Source organism: Phoca vitulina, unplaced genomic scaffold (assembly GCF_004348235.1).
Source record: "Phoca vitulina isolate PV1807 unplaced genomic scaffold, GSC_HSeal_1.0 scaffold46, whole genome shotgun sequence".
Taxonomy (NCBI): Eukaryota; Metazoa; Chordata; class Mammalia; order Carnivora; family Phocidae; genus Phoca; species Phoca vitulina.
The window spans coordinates 11310833-11322164 of NW_022589749.1; the positions used below are offsets into that span (position 1 = coordinate 11310833).

The window sequence follows — 11332 nt, forward strand, 5'->3', positions numbered from 1 at the left end:
CCCTTGTAGTAGTTACCCGTTGCTGCGTAACAAGATGCACCCAAACTTTGCAGCTTTAAAGACAATTAAGTATTATCTCAGCTTCTGGGGGGGGGTCAGGAATCTGGGAGTGACTTAGGGGGTGACGCTGGCTCAGGGTCTCCCCGTAAGTTGCAGGCAAGACCTCAGTTGCAGTTGCAGTCATCTGAAGGGTTTCTGGTGAAGATGAAGGGGGTCAGAGGTTTTCTCACCCAGTCCCAGCCTGCAGGTGCCCAGCCCTCGGCTTTTTCCTGACACACAGAAACATCAAATATTCCAGCTCAAACATCACCTCCTCCAAGAAGCCTTCCAAGCTCATCTTATTTAAAGTGGCCCTTCCCCATCCATGCCAGTGACTTTCTATCTTACCACCCCTGCCTTAATCCTGAGACTCTGCTCTTTGTTGTTTACCCTTTTTTTTGGGGGGGGGGGGGTCCTTCCTTGATGATTTACCTTTTTTCCTCTCTGCCTCGCAACTAGTATACACACTCCATGAAGGATCTAATTTGGTCTGTCCTGTCCTCTGCTAGACTTCCCAGAGTTTAGCATAATGCCTGGTATGTAGTAGGCGCTCAGTTAAATATACATATATGTTTAATGAATGAATGAGTGGATATTTCACAGCTTTGGAAGCGGTCTGGGACATCAGGGAATTCTGAAGAATCAAGAAAGAGGCTAATAATTCTGTCTCTGTCTCTCTCTCTCTCTCTCACACACACACACACACACACACACACAGCCCTCTTCCTTCTGCATGCAGGTCACCCTCATCTCGCTTGCAAAGCCCCCCCCCCTCCTGCCCAGGCTCAGCCTTCCCTAAGTTGCTTCCCAAATCGGCTTCCCCATCCCACACCGGCTCCTGCGCCCCCTTCCTCACTGATCTGCGAGGCCGGCAGCATCACAACAATTACCCGGAATTTGGAGTCAGGCACACGCGGCCCACATTTGGAACTTCCCAGGCATATGACCGCATATGACCTCGAACGGGCCGCGCTCCAGTTCTGAGCCTGTTTCCTCGTCTGCCCAGTGGAGTAAAGCGAGACCACCACACATAAAGAGCACGGCGGCTCCATGTGGTTACTTCGGGCAGGCGGGGAGGAAACCCCCCTCCGGGCAGCCCCCAGCGCCTCGCACCCTCCAGGCTGGCCCAGCGGTCGCCCCTCCTCTCGCAGCTGCTCCCCGGAGAGCGAGAACACTTCAAGGGCCAGTATTTTCGCCAGCTCCGTGCAAAGCGCAATCGCCGCAGGGCAGCCAGGAAGGGCTGTTAGCTTGATTGAGTCCTTTTTTCATCTCCCCGTCAGCGGTTAGGCTGTCGGCGGCTCTCAGCTCACACCGAGCCGGGGCTCCTTTATTACCCACTGCTGGAGCCGGATGGCTGGAGTCCTTAAGTTACAGCAAGAATGTGGCACCACTGCATGCCGCCCCAGACGGCAAACTGAAACACCTCCTCTCCCTCCTCCAAGACCAGTAACAGCTCCTGATTCCCAGGACTCAAGTCCGAAGTCTGCCCCTCCACGTGTGAGGTTCCCCTAACCTGCCTCCCTGACCCCATAACCTCTCAGGGCTCTCCTTTCTGTTTGGGCAGAAGAAACCCCAGATGCACTGGGTTGGAGGAATGGTAACTGCTTCTGCCTTCTAAGGGAGGTAGTGTAATTCATTTCAGCGGGGGCATGAATTCCTACATTGTCTCCTCTTTTTTTTTTTTTTTAAAGACTTTATTTATTTATTTGACAGAGAGAGAGAGAGATAGTGAGAGCAGGACCATGAGCAGGGGGAGTGGGAGAGGGAGAAGCAGGCTTCCCGCCCAGCAGGGAGCCTGACGCGGGGCTCGATCCCAGCACCCTGGGATCATGACCTGAGCCGAAGGCAGACGCTTAACGACTGAGCCACCCAGGCACCCCATTGCCTCCTCTTAATAACTGTATAACAAACACTTCAGAGCAGGGCTTGCTTCTGAGTGTTTTCCATAAATTCGCTCAATTAATCCTCACAGCAGACCTAAGAAAAAGGCCTCATCTGTATTTCCATTTTACAGACCACGTTAGGAGGCACAGAGAGGGTTAAGTAACCTGCCCAGGGTCACACAGCTGCTGAATAGAGGGGCTGGGCTGGCACTTGAACTTAGACCTTTTCACGCCTTTAGCCTCTTCACAAAGGGGAAAGAAAAGTGGACATCGTGAAGGCCAAAGCTGGTTGTCTATGAGGCCAGGGTATGGGGAAAGAGTGGATAACCATTTCCTCACTAAGACACGATGATGAAAGTTTGGAAATGTGTGACGGGAGCCCAAGCTTGGTGGGGCGGGGGGCAGCATAGGAAAGTTTAGGAGATGTTGTCTCTGGGGGAGGAGGGGGGAAGGGGACAGAAAAACAGGAAAGGCAGGGAGGCTGAGCAGCGTGGTTTATAAAACCCCTCCCTCGCTCCCAAACCTCAGCAAAGTCTGCTGCGACCAGAAATGCCCCAGGCTGGGGACGGGGAATAGGAATCTTAGAAATGAGGCTGAATGCGTCAGGACAATCAGCGAACCAGAGATAGAATGCCAACTCTCAGATTTCTTATTTCGTGCAACCGAAAAGTCCAGGGTAGATTTCAGACATAGCTGGATTCAGGGGCACAAATCATGTCATCGGTCCCTCCTTCTTGGTGCTACTTTCCTCTAGGCTGGTTTCCTTCTCAGGCAGCTTCAATTACATCCCACTGGTGTAACAACTCGGTGGGAAAAGAGATCTTTTTCCCAAGTGGTTCCAGCAGAAGTCCCAGGGAAGGTTCTCATTGGCTCAGCCTGGGCCACATGACTAGGTCACATGACTACCCCTAGACCAATGGCTGTGGTGATGGGGCAGAGTTTCACGCACTCAAACCACACAGGTGAAGATCAAGGAAGCGGGGATTCCCCCAGTGGGACACAGGAGGGGAGAATTTCCTTCCAGAAAGAGGGAGCCTGGGCAGGGCAGGCCATAGACATGCCCTGCGGGAGCCACGACGTGAGGAGAGGAAGAAGAGAGTTGCATGACGGAGTCCATCAGTGAGATTAGGCGGTTACAAGCAATGCCTCAGATGATCAAGACATAAGCCCCTGCTGCTCACACTCCACTGGAATTGTACACAAACCTTGTCCAGGGCCCTGGGCTGCCTGCAGAATGGGGAATAAGAGAAGTGCCCAAAAAAGTAAAGAACAGAGAGGTTGGATAACAACCTGCCTCAGTTTCCCTTTCTGCACAGTGGGGTCAAAAATAGTACCAACTCCACGTGGTTGTGGAGATTGAAGGGATTAACAAGCATGAGGGGTAATAAAAAATAATTCAATAACAACAACAACAACAAAGTAAACTGTCCTTCAAGCAAAAACAACAACAAATCTAGTCCTCTTCCTCCATGAAACCTTCCTGGGATCCACAGTGCACTCAGAGCCCCTGGAGCCCCATGGATCTAGGCCTGAGTCCCAGCTCTGCTCCTCTAGCTATATGACCCTGGGAAAGTAGATTCACCTCTCTGAACCAGTTTCCTCTTCTAGAAAATGTGGATAATTAAAAACTCTTTGGAGGGCTCTGGTAGAAAAAGACTGTGGTCTCTCTGGGGTTAGGGTCCCCTCCCTGGCATCTCTCCATGTCCTGTGGGAGCCCCATTCATAATATTGATAGGCTCAGATTGGGTTCTCACAGTTCAGAGTTGAGCCTCTACCCCTAAGAGTCTGTGTGACATTGGCAAGTCACTTTGCCTCTCTGAGCCTGTTTCCTCGTGGTAATCCCTTTATCACAGAGAAGTTATGAGACTGGCCAATAGCCCCTACACAATGCCTGGAATAAATAGATATTCAGTTAATTGACAGTCTCTGTTCCCCTGACTGCCAATCCAAATGCCACTTCCTCCACGCAGTCTTCCCTGATTGCCCAGCTCCTGTGACCTCTTGGTCTCTCCTCTTGCCTGCACAGTGAGCAACTTGGAAGCTTAGGTCGGGCCACTAGTGCCTTTGGAGTCCCTGGTATCTGGCACATGGCCCTGTAAACAGTGGCCATTCTAGAGATTTTGTGATTGATGATGATGACAGTGCTGCTGATGATGGAGAAAATGTCATTTGATACCACCCAGATCTCCTTGGTTCCTCTTCCAAAGTAACTTCAGCTTAACTTGACTCCAGAAAATTTTTCAAATCCCCTTTTGCCAGAATGTAGGTATAAACAGAGACATAAAACCCAGAATCTGTTGTGTACCCAGATCCGTGTCAGGCAAGCCTCTTTTTGCCAATCTATAGTGCATCTTGCCTTTAACAATGACGTTCTAATCAAAGCAGGGTTTTGTGACCTGCAAGACGATTCGGAGTGGCACACACCAATGAACACTTTTTATTGTCACAGTTGTATACTTATTTTACCTATGACTTGCATTTGGCTACATGTATCAGAAAACTCAAATAACAGTAGCTTCCCCCAAATAAGCCGTCTCTTTGTTAAGAGAGAGCTCCACCATGCTATCAAAATTCAGTCTCTTATCTAAAATCTTTCATTCTAATGGTCACCTATGGTCACAAGGGGGCTGCTCTACCTCCAGCATTGCATCTTAATTCCAGGCAGAAAGAGCGGTAAGAGCAAAGGGTAAAAAATCTGGCACCAGCTTCTTCTGCTCCTCACCCCTACTCTCCACTTTTTTTTTTTATAAGATTTATTCATTCATTTTAGAGAGAGAGAGTGAGCAGGGGGAGGGGCAGAGAGAGAGAGAGCAAGAGAGAAAGACAAGCAGACTCCGCACTGAGTGGGGAGCCCAAAACAGGGCTCAATCCCAGGACCCTGAGACCCGACTCAAGCTGAAACCAAGAACCAGATGCGCCACCGAATGCGCCACCCAGGTGCCCCTCTCCACTTTCTAAACAGCTTTCATGGAAGCGCCACCAATGATGTCCACTTCCATCTCTTTGGTCTCTTTGGCCAGAACTGTCATGGGCAACCCCCTATCTGCAGAGGAAGCTGGAAAGGTAGAGTTTAAACTAGACACACTGCTGTCCTGTATGAAATTATGGTTTTATTAGTTAAAAAAAAAAAAATGTAGAGAATGGATATTAGGAAGGTAACCACTAGTGTGGATCACACACACCAAACCTATGATGTGCGAGAATTAACCAAGCAGCAGTTCTTGGCCTGAGCGTGAGTCAAAAACCCCTGGGAGGATTCGTGAAAACACAGGTAGCTGAGCCCACCTTGGGAGCGTCGGACTCAGCAGGTCCGGGTGGGGCCCAAGAATCTGCATTTCTAATGAACTCCCAGGTGATTCTGAGGCCGCTAGTCTGACACCACACTTTGAGACCTGCTGACTTGCAGCAAGACAAAGTCGGTACTTGAGTGAAAACACATGAACTTACTTTAAAAAGATAATCATTAGAACATAATGGCTTAGCTATGTTATCAGCTAGGATCCCTATAAAAAACATAGGGCAAGGGGTGCCTGGGTGGCTCAGTCGTTGGGTGCCTGCCTTCGGCTCGGGTCGTGACCCCGGGGTCCTGGGATCGGGCCCCGCATCGGGCTCCCTGCTCTGCAGGAAGCCTGCTTCTCCCTCTCCCACTCCCCCTGCTTCTGTTCCCTCTCTCACTGTGTCTCTGTCAAATAAATAAATAAAAAATCTTAAAAAAAAACAAATAAATAAAGTTTAAAAAAAAACAGAGGGCACCCTCAGGTGGGAAATGGAGAAAAGCTAACAAAGCGACTATTTGTAAAAGTATGGGCAGGGCCTGTTAAAGCCTCTCCCCATCAGCAAGGTGAGGAGCTGTTAATGCAGCTGAAGGGCGCATGGGTGAGTGTGTTACTGGAACCTAAAGAGGGTGCTAGGAGAGGAGCCTCCTATAAGAGCCTCCCAATAGGAGGGACGCAGTCAATCTGAGGCAGGCAGATAGAGAACTGGGGAATAAATACCCCAGCCTCTTTCTCCACCCGCCTCCCACCTCCAGCTGATGCCTCCCATTGGCTGGCTTCCCCTAGATACCAGAGGGCTGAGGACCCCAGGGGATACAGCCTACGTGAGTCAGCCCGTAGGGATCAGAATAGAAAAGGGTAGAGAGCAGACCTGAAGAGGCAAACAGAAGATGTCCAGCACAGACAGAGAAAATACCATGACATCATGATATCCAGGAGCAACGGAGTTTGGCCAACCACCCTGTAAAGTAAGCAACCCACCCAGCTCATGCACTTGTTCAATTATTCATTGAGCACCTGCTGTGTACCAGGCACTATGCCAGGAGCCAGGGATTTAGAGCTGAATTAATCATGATTCCTGCCCAGAGAGGATGCTGTGGGATGGGGTGCAAGGCACTGTGGTGGCGGGGGGGTGGGGTCCTCTTCCCTCTCATCCCCCCCACCTCACAGCCCACCCAGCCAGGCTCGCCGTGCCTTCTACTGATCTCATCTGCTTGTCACCCGCGAGAATTCTGGTGTGATTTAAGTTTTCATTAAAGTTTAACTACAGGGGAAAGACTGCAAAAAAAAAAAAAAATCACCTGCTCCATCACAAATCACAATGTTATTATGTGCTGAAATAGGGACTGCAGGAATATGCCAAGGGGATTTGGCTGGGATTAGGGACAAAATGAATTTAAACCGCTGGGTGCCCGCACGCCCCGTGATAACGCCCCGTAAACCTTTGCGCATATAGATTTACATCTGGCGAACTGTTGATTATGATTTTTTTCTCCTGGGCTGCAAATAAAACCCCAGCCCTCACCAGCCCCCTGTGCTGTCACATCAGCCTTACACAAAATGTCTGTCTCCATGCTCAATAGCCAACAACAAAAATGATGGAGAATCTGAGGCAGACGCGGATAATTGCTCTGGCTTCCTCCCGTGAATTTAAATAGCTTTCTTGAATTATTGCCATTGACACGATCAATAAAATTGAGCTATTGCTGTATCAGACCTTTCGGCAAATACACAGGAAGCTATGCTCCCGGGGCTGACAGTTCAGCCACCCCGCTCCCCTGGGGGGGGGGGCGGGGGACGGGCAGGGGCCTGGGGACAGTTGATGGAGTGAGGACAGGGATGTGCCGGATTGGCCAGCAGCCAAAACAGGAGAAGCAGGTGGACTTCAACCTTCTGCCTCCCGGCTGCGCTCCCTTTTTCTATATTCCTTTCCCAGAAACACCATTAAATTCACCTGTCCGGCACCGCGTCCCCGTGCTTTGTACAGGGACAGCTGGCCAAGGAGACACCCCCGCCCTGCTCTGGTGGTAGCCTGGCTCTCTCTCCCCACCTCTCAGGAGACATATGTGCATTCTACCCTGGGCCTCCTGGACACCGCGTCTCTGACGAAACAAGGGACCCCGGTGGTGGCCTTTCTAGTGCCTCAAGACCGAAGGCTAACTCTAGTGGTGAGATTTTTGATAAAGGAAAAATGTGAAGACAGAAAAAAATTCTAGGTAAAACTCACATAAAATTAAGCCCGGTAAAGTGCACAATTCTGTCTTCACCCCGAAGCAGACCTCGGAGCTCCGAGCAGGCCTGGCACCCGATGCCCTGTGTTGTCTCCACCGATTTGCCCAGATCACCTTTCAGTCCCTTGTGCCCCCAGCACGGGCTGGTTGGGTCTGTCTGCTTGGAAGGAGGCTCTAGAAATAAGTGCCCCAAAGAAATGAACTTTGCGAGCCGGAGGATTCTCCCTCGGGCTGCTCTTGGGCTAAGTGCATGGAGGGCCAGACACTGTAGAGGTTTCAACAGAGCCAGAGAGCTCCAGAGTCAGCTGCTTGGGGCTCGGATGGCAGCGTCATTGTCGCTCCAGCTGCGTGACCGGGGACACTCGCCTCTCCACGGCTCTGAACCTCTGCGCCCTCTCCATGCATGGGAACATGCACTGTGGCCTTGGCCGTGGAGTATCTGTGGGCTGCTGTGAGGATGGCGTCGGGAAACATGGAAAGTGCAGCCCAGTGCAGGCTCACGGGGAGCACACCGGGTCCAAGAGTGTCCACCCCCCCCAAATCCATGTCTACTCAGAACCTGTGAGCATTATCTTGTTTGGAAACGGGGTCTTTGTGGATGGTGTCAAGTCAGGTCAAGATCCCTCTGGGCCCTGAAGCCAATGACAGGCAAATGGGTACAAAGACCATGTGACCACACAGGGACCCAGAGAGAGGACAGCCAGCGACGCAGGCAAGGAGGCCAAGGGTTGCCAGCAGCCCCCAGAGGCCAGAGAAGCCAGGAGAGATCCTGCCCTGGGGCCCTCAGGGAGTGCGACCCCGCTGGCCCGTGGGTTTCAGAGAGCGGGGTGGATTCAGCACATGGGGGAGCCCTTGATAGTGGCTGGCGTTCTCCAGCATCTCACCGCTGGGGGATGCTGGTGTGGTTGCTCAGGAGAGCAGCGTGCCCGCGGGGTCCTCAGCAGGCCTGAGGGGCTGAGGGGACGCTGGGACAGCCACCAGGAGAGCCGAAGTTCACCTCCAGCTGCCCAGGCCTCACAGGAGGGTAAGGTTAGGGTTAAGGATGGGTGTTGGTGGGTGAGAGCTGGGGACAAAGTTAGGGCCAGTCCTAGGGGACGTTGAGAGGCAGGGCTCCGCGGGGAGAATTCTTGAGAAGAGAAAGCCTTTTTTTTGGAGGGGGGTCTCCAAAAGTCAGCAGCCAGTTGCAGAAGGTAAGGCGAGCAGCCTTTTGAGAGGGACACTCTCTGAGATCAGGCCTCACCCTCCCCCGCTGGTGTCCACAGCCCAGGGGGCTCCATGCAGGGCAGGACCAGGTGGCTGATGAACCAGGTTCCCCGAGGGACATGCTGCCTCTGAATTGAGACCATCGGGGGACCCAGTGGAGCTCCCTTCCTGTCCAGCCACCCACGAGGCAGGCTCTCCCTCCTCGAAAGGCTCCTTCCGAGAACAAAGGCCACCCGGTTTTGTCCTCGCCGGTTTCCCTTCTCCCTGAGTTCGGGCCCTGGGAAGAAACCCTGTTCTCCTAGAAATGAGCATTTTCCCAAGAGAGCCTGGAACAGAACGAAAGAGGCAAAGCCAAGGGGAGAAGCGGTCGTCGACTTTCACACCAACGTGGTCGGGGCTCATTTTGCTCGTTTCCACCTGATAAAACCCACAGGAAAGGACTCCCAGGAAGGCGGGACAATGCAGCCTGCCCTTCTGAGAAGGTTGGTTTGGATTCTCCATCCAGCAGGTTGATGAAGATGGGGGGATAGTTATGAACCCTGACAGAGCAAAAGATAATGTCACGTCAAGGGGCTTCCAGATGCTCAGTCCGTATGTTACACTGTTGCCAGGGTTCCGGGCACCCCGAGGCTGGGTGACAAGGAGGCAGGGTTGGTAACCCCGTCCCGGGCCGCACACGCGCACAAGCCCCTCCCTCCGCCTGCATCCCCCCTGGACAGCTCGGGCGGCATAAATGCTGTTGCAGATCTGCTCTCTGACCAGGGGAGACACCAGCCCAGCGACGCTCGAGGCCCGAAAGCTCTCAGAAGGACGCCGGGTTTGAATTTCTGAAGCCAAACCAAACACTGGCTCGTAAACGTTTTCGTATTATCTCATTCCCTGACTATGAAACAATCACCCCATTGAAAAGCTATGAGCCCTCCCAAGTTTTAAATTAAACCTCTTGAGTTTTCCCTCTGAGAGCAGATAAAATCCTTCCAGCTTATGTTTTGAGGAAAGAATGCGGTATGTGTGTGTGTGTGTGTGGATTTCCCCTAAACCTCATTTTCTTTTGTTGGATTCCTTGAAGCTCTGTTTAAATATTTCACTTAAGGAAACAATTACGTCTGATGAATGTCGAAATTCCCTTCCAGGAGCAACTCCTCCATGCCGATTGGATTCCAGAATGAAGTTCTTTCTGAAGAAGAGGTGAGGCCCCTTTCTATGAGGTGAGCCCCCCGGAGTGGCCTGGATGGGCTTTGATGACCTGTGACGGGAGACATTCTTTCCCTACCCATCTGTTTAGTCACTGGGTGTCAACCAGAGGCTCTGAAAATCCGCTGTGTCAAAAAAAAAAAAAAAAAAACAAGCCACAGTTGCATGCTGGAAAGGAAATGCAGAAGGAAGAGGAGGCCGGCCCAAGGAGGAGGCCCATGTAGTGTGTCTGGTCCCACCTCGAGCTGCGGGGCAGAGCGGGCCAATTCCCTCACCTCTCAGATGCCCCATCCCAAAAGGAGGGATAACAAGAAGAGCTCCTTTTGAGGAATTCCCATTAGCAAATGTATGGAAAGATGCTGCCATGCTGGTCTTCATTCAACAAACATTTGCTGAGCACCTACTATGTGCCAGAGAATGTTTGAGGCGGTGGGAGACAGTGGGGGACAAGACAGGCAATAGCCTAGCCCTTATGGAGCTGACGTTCTAGAAGGTGGGAGAACTCCTCTCTTTTAGACTCTAGGAGTCATGTCTGATTTCGTTGTGGAAGCTACACAGGGCTTTGTATGGGGCCTGGTACTAGCAGGTGGCCAATACTTTTTCTTTTTTTATAAATGACTGGTAAATAGCCAAACACCAGGAGGGAAGGGCCCGGCGGTCGTGTAAGTGTCAGGGAGAGCGGTGGTGATTCTGGGTCCAGAGATTGTGGCACTCTGCCTCCCAAGTCCTGGGGACCTCAGGAGCCCTGCGAAAGATGCTCAGCCCAGCCAGGACAGCCCTGACCACACCCCCCTGACAACAGTGGGTGAAGAGGCTGGGCTCCCCTGCAAGCAGCCTGGCCCCAGCAGCCAGCGATGAAAACCAAGCTTTCAAGCCAAGTCACAACCTGGCCACACAGGGAAGGGCACTAACTTCTCCTAAATTTTAGTTTTCCTGTCTTAAAAATGTGGACATGTGTCCCACCAGGTGGTTTCGAGGATTGGCTGGACATAAAGGCAGCCCGGGGCCAGGACACAAGGAGTTGGCGAAGGGCTGAAGCACACCATTTATGGAGGTCAGACAAGTAACGTAAGCAGGCGACGCAGCTTGGGTGTGGGCAGGGGCTGGTGGGGAGTGGGGCAAGTGAACAGGAGCTCACCGCCCTGTTTAAAGGCCAATTCCCAAGTCAAACAGAGAAAGACATGTATCATATGACCTCACTGATATGAGGAATTCTTAATCTCAGGAAACAAACTGAGGGTTGTTGGAGTGGGGGGTGGGGTGGGAGGGATGGGGTGACTGGGTGATGGACACTGGGGAGGGTATGTGCTCTGGTAAGCGCTGTGAATTGTGCAAGACTGTTGAATCTCAGATCTGTACCTCTGAAACAAATAATGCAATATATGTTAAGAAAGAAAAGAAGAAGAAGAATGTAGCAGGAGGGGAAGAACGAAGGGGGGGAAATCGGAGGGGGAGAAGAACCATGAGAGACGATGGACTCTGAAAAACAAACTGAGGGTTCTAGAGG

The 11332-nt window shown here is 51.8% G+C and overlaps 1 long non-coding RNA gene across 1 annotated transcript; it reads left to right on the top strand.

Annotated features, from left to right (window-relative positions):
- The first annotated feature begins 9554 nt into the window (after nucleotides 1-9554).
- LOC116648938 lies at nucleotides 9555-10877 on the top strand. The gene is made up of 3 exons (XR_004302594.1): nucleotides 9555-9636; nucleotides 9765-9839; nucleotides 10792-10877. It is a non-coding gene; the product is annotated as an uncharacterized LOC116648938 (long non-coding RNA).
- The last annotated feature ends 455 nt before the right edge of the window (nucleotides 10878-11332 follow it).